The sequence below is a fragment of the Labeo rohita genome, chromosome 13 (genome assembly GCF_022985175.1).
Source record: "Labeo rohita strain BAU-BD-2019 chromosome 13, IGBB_LRoh.1.0, whole genome shotgun sequence".
In the NCBI taxonomy this organism is placed as follows: Eukaryota; Metazoa; Chordata; class Actinopteri; order Cypriniformes; family Cyprinidae; genus Labeo; species Labeo rohita.
Window position 1 is genome coordinate 23,524,008 of NC_066881.1, and position 10,071 is coordinate 23,534,078.

Here is a 10,071-nt window from a genome sequence, read left to right on the forward strand (position 1 = left end):
TGGTAAAATAATTAACATTTTGCAGATTCTGCAAGATGTATGTAAACTTTTGACCTTGAATGTATATCTAACATTATACTAATAGTGTGTAGAGGAAAAAATCACATACGTGGCAAATTCAGACGAGCAGTATAACAGTATAATGTGTTTGTGTACAGCTACACCTGCTGGTCAAAGGAGAGAATAGATTCCCTTTATGTTGCTCATTAAATCCTTCTTTTGTGAGGTTCTCTCTCTTTCTCAAAAGAGCCTGGGGTTGTACAAATCTGCATAAATTATAATCTTTCATATTCAAATAAGGCCCGGTGGTCCTTAAACCCATGAGGGGTTAATGATGAGAGAAAACTCGTTAAGGCCAGGCCAATTAAACTGCAGAAGAATCCCTGCAGAAGAGCTCTGTGTAAAGGAGGGCAATTAAAGACTAATTAGGAAGAATTTTCTTAATTAATACCAAAAGGGCACAAGTGTATGAGACCTCCCATATGATAATTACTGTTATAAAAACACAGACTGTGTATCTAGAAAACACACGTACATCTTAATATCCTTCACCTAGTTCTCAGAAAATGGGTCACCATCAAAGAGAGAAACTGGAAAATAGACACATTATGAAATATTTCTGCTGTAAGATCATTAGAATTAACCACCAGGGATTTTCACTTTAAAACAGCTGTCTTGGCATACTGTACAGACCTATATAGGCTACTGTATGTGCTAAAGTAGGATTTTAATACGATGATTGTAGGATGAAACATCGAGTGATCTTATTTTTTCAAATGAGACGTATCCAGGTGTGATAAATTCATTTTTAAACTTTTCTGACTGCAGACAGAGGGACATTTCCTTATTACATGTGGCAGAAGATGATATTTGAAATGAGTATTTTCCATTAAACTACTTTTCACCAACAAAATTTCAAAATGACTTGATACCCTGCTGACAGTGAACTTGCAATCAATTAAAGGCATCCAAGCATAGCATGAAAATCTATTTAGACTGTGTTGAAAAAATCCAGGTAAAGGCTAGAAGGGACACAGCTCTGGCTACTGGGCATGCGCACATCAATCTAACGTTATTTTTGTCACACTGTACAGCAATAATACAGTTTTTGTATTGTAGTAAGGGCTAAGTTTAAGGTTGGGGTAAGTCTAGACGTTAATAAAACAATCTAATAGGTAGAACAATTAATTTCATTGTTAGTTTCCGGTCTCCTCTAGCCACAAAATCTATTGATTGATTTCACTTCCACTTTTATTATTGTTATTATTATTATTATTATTATTATTCAAAAACTAATCCAGTGCTCCCTCACGTGGGTACGAAGGGTATTGCTATATACTTCTAAAAGCATATGCTGGTAGGTATGTTTTGATGCTGGGATGCTGGTTAGGTAGGTTTTGATGCTGGTTTAAGCTGGTCCTTTGCTGGTTTATGCTGGTCCTTTGCTGGTTTTTGCTGGTCATGTTGCTGGTCAAGGACCAGCATGAACCAGCAAAGGACCAGCATAAACCAGCATCAAAACCTACCTAACCAGCATATGCTGTTTTTTTTCACCAGGGAAAGCTTGACTGAGAAGGACAAAAACATTTGAGTATGTTGAGTACACGTGACCTTTCAGTGTTATTCATTTCCTTTTTACTTTCATAGATACCATTAAACTGGTCTTGAAAGCTTTGTTTATGTTTTTCAATAAAATGATGCTAAAATTACGAAGGGGTGGATTTCCATTTATTTACTATTACCTTTGTGATATATCAAATACGGATATACCATTAAATTTGTGCTTGAAACATTTTTGTTTTCCCAGTGAGCATGCATATTTGTGCTGAAATCATGAAATTATTTATCGTGAAGACAGTGATTTACAATGTAACACTGCATTATTATGCGGTCAGGTAATAATTGGCTTCTGCGTAAAAGACTGACCGTAATACTGCATTTTGAAGCCAGACGATTTAAAATCCTACTTAAAAGACACTTCTCTGTTCACACACACTATTAAGTTAATCCATATCCAGACGTGCAGACGCACACACATATTTTGAAGTCAAAACAGCTGCAGGACCCACCTTCACAGATCTCTCTAAGCACAGAGAGACGCTGCGTCTGTTATCGTGAGGTTTTAATGAATGATACTGTAGTTCGGTGAATGTATAGGTGGTGAGTGTGTGTGTGTCTTTGATGCAGTGTGGAGACGTTATGTCTAGCAGTGTTTAAGAGCAGTAATGCTCAGGTAAAGGTTGAATCAGCGTCATCCACCTGTCCTTTGTGTGGGCTTGTCATCTATCATTCTAAGAGAAAAGAAAATGATCCCCTGTAAAGCCCTGGACAATAATAAAAAACATAATTGGTTTATATCAGCGCTTCTCAAATGGTAGTTTTTGCAGGGCTGCTCTGCTAGATGGGCAATACTAAATGCAAATAATAAAATGACAGTAAGCATGTAATCATGCTTGTTTACAATGACAAGATAAGGCTTATCATCTTTTAATAAAAAATTAAAAACACTTTTTTATATTGATGTTTGCTTCAAAGGATGTGCGTTGAATCAAGCTAGGTATTTTGTTATAATCTATCACTCGACAATATGATTAATAATGATACATTATTTGGTCCAAGGTTTGTCCCATCTCTTCACCTGGCAAATATGAAAAAAAAATTATTTATGCACATAATTTTCTTTTAACACTGTAAAAATGATTATAAATAAGAGTTGATTGGAATAAGTTGTACAAAAAATGTTATGTCATACTTTCTAATTTAATATTTAATGTTTAATTAAGTGAAAAAAATAGTTAATTAAAAAATATTAAACAAAAATAGTTTTAAATGTTTAAAAGTACACCATGGTAATGTGAGATTTCAATATTCCATATATTTTGTTTATTTAAAGACATTTTAAAGACATTTACACAACCAGTCAAAAGTTTTTGGCCAGTAAGATTTTTAATGTTGTTTTTAAATAAGACTTTTCTGCTCACCAAGCCTGCATTTATTTGATCTAAAGTATAGCAAAAACAGTACAATTGTGAAATATTTTTACTATTTAAAATAACTGCTTTCTGTTTAAATATATTTTAAAATGTAATTTATTCCTGTGATTTCATAGCTGAATTTTTAGCATCATTACTCCAGTTTTTAGTCACATGATCCTTCAGAAATCATTCTAAAATGCTGATTTGCTGTTTAAGAGACATTTATTATTAGTAGTAGTAGCAGTAGTAGTGGTGGTGTTGTTGCTGTTGTTGTTATCAATATTTAAAACAGTTGAGTGCATTTTTTAAGGATTTTTTGATGAATAGAAAGATGCAAAGATCAGCATTTATCTGAATTAAACGTTATACACATTCAAAAGCTTGGAGTCAGTATAATTTTTTTGTTTGTTTGGGGTTTTTTTGGAATAAATAATAGAAATTAATACTTTTATTTAGCATGGATGCTAAACTGATCAAAACTTATAATGTTACAAAATATTTCTATTTCGGATAAATGCTGTTCTTCTGAACTTTCTATTCATCAAAGAAACCTGAAAAAATTATACTCAGATGTTTTCAACATAATAATATTAATATTAATATTAATAATATATGTTTTTTTGAGCAGCAAATCAAAATATTAGAATGATTGTGACTGGAGTAATGATGCTAAAAATTCTAATTTAAATTACATTTAAATAGAAAACAGTTATATTAAATAGTAAAAATATTTTAAAATTTTACAGTTTTGCTGTACTTTCGATCAAATAAATGCAGGCTTGGTGAGCAGAAGAGACTTGTTAAAAAACATTAAAAATCTTTAAAACTGGTACTATATGACATTTTGAATTGATGTGCAACGGGAAATCTGCATCTTAAAATAAAAACTAGTTGAGAAACACTGTTATACGAACAGAAGAGCATAGAATAGGACAGATTAACAAAACAAGACATGTAGAAACAATATGGCCTAGTTTTAAGCCGTCACAGCTACAAAGTGTTTTTAAAAATATGCGGTGAAAGCAATGCATATTATGATATTTATATCAAAACATCAATATGTTTTCCAGTGTGCACTAAATGAAAGTATGTGGGCTCCTGACACCACACCCATTTGTGCTTACTGAACATTTTAATTCAAAACCATCATCCTGAAACCATCATTTTGCAGCTATAACAGCTTCCTCACTTCTGGGAAGGCTTTTCACTGCATGTTGGAACATAGCTGTGGGTTTGCTACCATTCAAACACAAGAGCATCAGGGAGATTAGGTGGTGATGTTGGGAGATTCAGGTCTGGGCTGTAAAGAAGTCTTCCATGCTAGATTCTTTAAATATTTTCTTTATGGACCACGCTTGGTGGACTGAAGAAATCAACCCTCCGTGAACTGTTGCAACGAAGTTAGCAAGGTAGCAGGTTATTTTAATCATGACATCACAGCATTCTTTTGGCATTGCGCTACTAGGTTGCCACATTGTCAGTTCATATGAGAACAATTAGAAAATGATCAATCACAGACCGGCATGTTTATCTTCCGCGAGACAAGATGCTCCGGGGAGCTTCTGAAATACAAACCACCGTGAATCTGAGCAGCGCCAAAGATCTGAGGCGTCAAAGACAAACAGATTAAGCTCTTTAAACTCTTTTAACTGTCAACAAAGTCAACTCCATTTAGAACCGAATCCAGAACTCGAAGTTGTGATGTCACAAAGAGCCTTCGGGAGAACTCTGGAGTGTTCTGTGCTTACAGTAAACAAAGATAAGAGCCATTCTCATCTTCTCTTGTTTGGCTAGAGTTTTCCTCTTTTCTGTTCTGCTTTGATTGATAAGATCTGCACAGGCATTACTTTTGGCATTAGGACAAATGTAAGTGTGCACTTTGTAGTCTTCTTGACATGTAGAGGCCAGACTTTCCTCCTCTCTGACGCTCTCTGTCTCCTTTTCCAGGGAAATTAATACCAGAATCATGCACATGAAAGGATTATTGCCCCACATATAAAGGTTTGCCCTCCAACATCGTGTCAAGGTTCAGGAATTAGTATCATTCATGCAAAAACTAGGAATGTGATTTGGCATGGGATTGTACAGGCTGAGATTTACCGTGGAAGAGGGAGAGAGATATGACCTTGACTCTGTGTGTTTTTCCTGTGCTGCTAAACTGAGCTGAGAAGTGTTTGGAACAGAATGGAATGTCTGTGGAATTCCCCTCGATTCCCCCGCATCTCGTAGTAGGCCTACCTTTAACAGATTTCGCTATAATGAAGTCTCAACCACTTTTTTCTCTCATTCTCTCTCTATTGCAGGAAATGTTACCTCATACAGAAAAATACCTCTATCTGTGAAACACAATTGCACAGGATCTTTCCCTGCCCAAGAACATTTCCAATGGTTTTCTTGTTCCTGTTCGAAAAAACACAAGAACACAGCGGAGTGTGCAAGAAGTCATTAAAGAACATCTTAACAAGTCTTAACAAGAGAGAAAAACATGTTCAAGCATCAGGTAATAAGTGAAAGTACATGCCTTTAAAAACACAGGAAAGCTGAAGAGGAACTTAATTTGGTATAAAAGGTTTTATAGAAAACTAAGGAGCAAAACATGAGCAAGAGTGCTGATGTTACAAATATCACTGATACCAGCAGCAACATTTCGAATGAGATATTGCAACACACGTGCAATCTCATGGTAATTATAACTATTTTATATTTGGCGGGCAACTTGTATGAGTTCATACAATATCATTTATACTTTTTTGCAGAGATGGCAAAAGTACACACATCCTTCACTTAAGTAGAAGTACAGATACTCACGTTTAAAAATACTCTGGCAAAAGTAGAAGTACTGACTACACTTTTTTTTACTTAAGTTAAAGTAAAGAAGTATGAGCTCAGACATGCACACCCATTACTACTGCCTGTTTTAGTGTCATACTGGTAATTGGACCTCACGTCATATTGACACATTAATACAAAATAACGTATATTTAAAATTTTGTTAGCTAATGAATGTATCAAGGCTGAACAGCCACCATGTAGAACAGGGCAGGACTGGGACAAAATTTCAGGCGGGGAAACTTATCCAGGCCATCCCATACACTGACAACAAATTCTGAAACCAAGGAAAACCCTATTTTTTGTATGGCCATCACATTTAAAAAAGGTTTAAAACCTTAGGCTGGGGCTCTCTCTTGAACTGCACCTTCATTTCCATTTTCCTTTTCAGTCTCTTCATTTTCCATGATATCTCTCTGAATCTCACTGTGTGTTTACTTTTTTTCCACTAATTTTCTTGTACCTGTCTCTTTTCCCATCAGCCATCTACTGATATGAACAGAAATGTCTCCACCTTCTTGCAAAACAACTACCTCATTGTATTTGGTTTGCAATAACATAAGTTTATTTTAAGTCAGTTTAAAGGATCACCATGTGTTGCTTTATCTTAAACTTACTTAAATACTATAGATTTAATAAAACTATATTTTATAAATTGCCTATAAATTATAATACTGAACATGTTATTGCATTATCATGAGTCATATTTTTCTCTTGTTTTTTTTTTTTTTTTTTTTTGAAAAAGTAGAAAGTACACATATTTGTGTAAAAACGTAAGGAGTAAAAAAAGTAGTCAGAAAAATAAATAGTGAAGTAAAGTACTGATACCAGAAAAATCTACCTAAGTACAGTAACAAAGTATTTGTACTTAGTTACTTCCCATCTCTGCTTTAAGGGTGGACCTTCGTTTTCCTACATTTTTTTCTAAAAATCATGTTTTCTGTACTGATCACATTGTACCCTGGTGAAAAAAACAGCATATGCTGGTAGGCATGTTTTGATGCTGGGATGCTGGTTAGGTATGTTTTGGTTCTGGTTTATGCTGGTCCTTGACCAGCAACATGACCAGCATAAACCAGGAAAAAAGGACCAGCATAAACCAGCTAAGGACCAGCTTAAACCAGCATCAAAACATACCTAACTAGCATCCCAGCATCAAAACATACCCACCAGCATATGCTGTTTTTTTCACGAGAGTACAAATTCACATGCAATCACATATCGGATAAAGTTGGATATTGTTTTTATAAAACTGTTTAATAGACAAAACATAATACAATTTTAGACACAATATTGTCAAGTGCTTTGTTTATTTTTCATGAGAAACCAAAACAGAATTTGCATCTCAGAGCAAGACATAACAGTGGTGTTTCAATAAATGAATCAGTGTTTTAAATGAATTGGTTGAGTGAATAATTTAATGACCCACTCAGAACAGCCACTGACTTCTTTACTAAATAAATCTACATGCGTCCAAAATCAGAAGTACTAGGTCATCCAGGGGGTTTTCTGTTTTTTTTTTTTACACAGGTTACTTTAGGTGAGGTCAAAAGTTGTTACCTGAATGTGTTACCTGTGTTGTTACCTGAATGAGTGTTTTTATGTTTAGTGATAGTTGTTCCCATGAGTCCCTTGTTTTTTTTCCTGAACAGTTAAAGTGCACTGTTCTTCAGAAAAATCTTTCAGCTCCCACAAATTCTTTGGTTTTTCAGCATTTTTGTGTACTTGAACCCTTTCCAACAATGACGGTATGATTTTAAGATGCATCTTTTCACACTGAGGACAACTCAGGGACTCATATGCAACTATTACAGAACGTTCAAACACTGACTTAGTTTTGCCAAGTCAGCGAGAATTGGGCTACTTTACATTGTTGCCACAGGTTGTTTTTAATGACTGCGGGTTAAAATGACCCTAATAACGTGAATTTTTAATCCCTAGAATGCTAATTTTACCAGGGGAATCCTGCTAAAAAACATGTATTTTACCCCCCCGGACCGCCTTTTGAAACATGATTGGGCTACTTTTGGGCTAGTTTTGAGTAGCAATTGGGCAGGTTTTGTTGTGACCTGGCAACCCTGAAACGCTCACTGATGCTCCAGAAGGAAACAAAATGCATTAAGAGCTGAGGGGTGAAAACGTTTTGAATTTGAAGATCAGGGCAAATTTCACTTATTTTGTCTTCTGGGAAACATGTAACTATCTTCTTTAGTCTCTGAAGGGCAGTAATAAATGAAAAAATGATATTTAGGCAAAATAAGAAAAATGTACACATCTCCATTCTGCTCAAAAGTTTTCACCCCTTGGCTCTTAATGCATTGTGTTTCCTTCTGAAGCATCAGTGAGCGTCTGAACCTTCTGTAACAGTTGCATATGAGGCCCTCAGTGTGAAAAGATGGATTTAAAAATCATACAATCATTGTTGGAAAGGGTTCAAATACACAAAAATGCTGGAAAACCAAAGAATTTGTGAGACCTGAAGGATTTTTCTGAAGAACAGAGGGCAGTTTAACTGTTCAGGAAAAACAAAGGACTCATGAACAACTATCACGAAAAAAAAACACAGCTGTGGATCATTCAGCTAACAACACAGTAAGAATCAAGGGGATGTAAACGTTTGAACCAAGTCATTTTTTCTATTTACTATTATTTTCTCTTGTGGACTTTATGTAAACATCTTTTATGTGAAATATCCTATTCAGGTCAGTATTAATTAAACAATAACATTCATTTTGTAAGATCCCTCTTATTTTGGTAATAATTATTTTTATTTCTGAAAGGGGGATGCAAACTTTTGACCTCCACTTATATAGTATGGAAGCAGGCACATTCGGACATGGCATCTGTTTTTTTTTTTTTTTTTAACAAATTGTTTAAGTGAATTATTGAATGACTTGCTTTGTTCTTGAATTAATCTTTTTTTTAAACAAATTTATTGAGTGAATGATTCAATGATATACTCATAAAGATAGTCACTTGTCACCACCTACTGGCAGAATGTAACCAGCAGCAAGATTCAATGTAAAACAGTTTTGACTCAACAGAATATTCAAAGACGTGAATTTTGTGTGTTTTTAGCATTTTAATTTAGATACATTGATAATTTATTAGTTTAAAAACTTTTAAGTCACTCTACGACGCTCTTGGAAATTCTCTGAGGGCCCTAGTGGGTGAAATCTCCATGACTAATGCACAGACCTTCTGTCTTGAATGCGCAAACACAGACAGGCAGAGCAATAAAACAGTAAAAAGTCCTAGTCAAATTCGACAAGTGTTTTATGTATATAATATATTATATGCACCTCCTCAACACACACACACATTAGAGAATATTCTCATGTGTAGAAGGTCACAGTCACACACAAGGGGTCCATAGGGATTTCTCTGAGAAACACATAATCCATGCACAACCAGCCCTGCCTATCTCCTTCTATTCAGCACTGTATATAAGCAACACAATGTCTCATTGTGTGTGCGTGTGTGTGTGTGTGCGTACTCCTCCCTCTCTTACAGCACACTAATGCAATGAATGATTGGCACAGCTGACTGAGCTGATAACAGCTCCATCCTCTACATACCCACCCACTGCTAGGCACGCACATACCCGTCTGAGGTTAACCCTCATGGGCCACAGACATATACTCTGCCATGGCATCTATTCCCAGAAGCCTGGATCAAAACCACAGCTGGGTTTCAAAAACTGGCCTATGTGGTGGGGTCACATAGCTGTCTAATTACCAGTGGTTTACAGTCTCAGGCTGAATCTTGTGATTTATTTTTTCCATTTTGATTTTATAATTAAATGTGAAATGCGTAATTCTGTCACTAGCAGCACCTAACAGTGCTTTAATCTGTCTGAATGCCCTGAAAAGCCAGAGTAACAACATTGGCTCAATTACCAGATTAGGTATGGTATTGAACAACCTATTTGTCTCAACAAAATTTGTTAGCAGTTTTGTTCGGTGCAGTGGTGCTGTGCCACTGGTTGCAGAAATAACCATCAAAATAAAATTAGGTTCATATGCTTACAGGCTGTATTCAAGTATATTAGTGGATTGTTTGCCAGTTTGCTTAGTGAAAACCTATAAAGATATAGAGTGTTTTCATAATGTATCATCAGTCGGCCTTAGTGGTGGCACAGAATGTAAACAATGCCACTAAACCAAAAGAAACTTGCATATTTCGCTGATTATTCCTGCTGAATATGTTCAATTATTGTCATGTTTTGGGCTGTGCTAATTTGGTCAGACCAGGAAAAACATTAGGG